The sequence below is a fragment of the Bison bison genome, unplaced genomic scaffold, assembly GCF_000754665.1.
Source record: "Bison bison bison isolate TAMUID 2011002044 unplaced genomic scaffold, Bison_UMD1.0 scf7180017864155, whole genome shotgun sequence".
Lineage (NCBI taxonomy): Eukaryota > Metazoa > Chordata > Mammalia > Artiodactyla > Bovidae > Bison > Bison bison.
This window is the reverse complement of record NW_011494727.1, coordinates 29,844-30,716: the sequence shown is the minus strand read 5'-3', so window position 1 is coordinate 30,716 and position 873 is coordinate 29,844.

Below are 873 nucleotides of genomic sequence, written 5' to 3'. Positions count from 1 at the left end.
TCTCATGAGGTGTCCAAAGTACTGGAGTTTCAGTTTCAGCATCATTCCCTCCAAAGAAATCCCAGGGCTGATCTTCAGAATGGACTGGTTGGATCTCCTTGCAGTCCAAGGGACTCTCAAGAGTCTTCTCCAACACCACAAACATCAATTCAAAAGCATCAATTCTTCGGCACTCAGCCTTCTTCACAGTCCAACTCTCACATTCATACATGACCACAGGAAAAACCATAGCCTTGACTAGACGAACCTTTGTTGGCAAAGTAATGTCTCTGCTTTTGAATATGCTATCTAGGTTGGTCATAACTTTCCTTCCAAGGAGTAAGCGTCTTTTAATTTCATGGCTGCAGTCATCATCTGCAGTGAGTTTGGAGCCCAGAAAAATAAAGTCTGACACTGTTTCCACTGTTTCCCCATCTATTTCCCATGAAGTGATGGGACTGGATGCCATGATCTTCGTTTTCTGAATGTTGAGCTTTAAGCCAGCTTTTTCACTCTCCACTTTCACTTTCATCAAGAGGCTTTTTAGTTCCTCTTCATTTTCTGCCATAAGGGTGGTGTCATCTGCATATCTGAGGTTATTGATATTTCTCCCGGCAATCTTGATTCCAGCTTGTTGTTTCTTCCAGTCCAGCGTTTCTCATGATGTACTCTGCATGTAAGTTAAATAAGCAGGGTGACAATATACAACCTTGACGTACTCCTTTTCCTATTTGGAACCAGTCTGTTGTTCCATGTCCAGTTCTAACTGTTGCTTCCTGACCTGCATACAGGTTTCTCAAGAGGCAGGTAAGGTGGTCTGGTATTCCCATCTCTTGAAGAATTTTCCACATTTATTGTGATCCACACAGTCAAAGGCTTTGGCATAGTCAATAA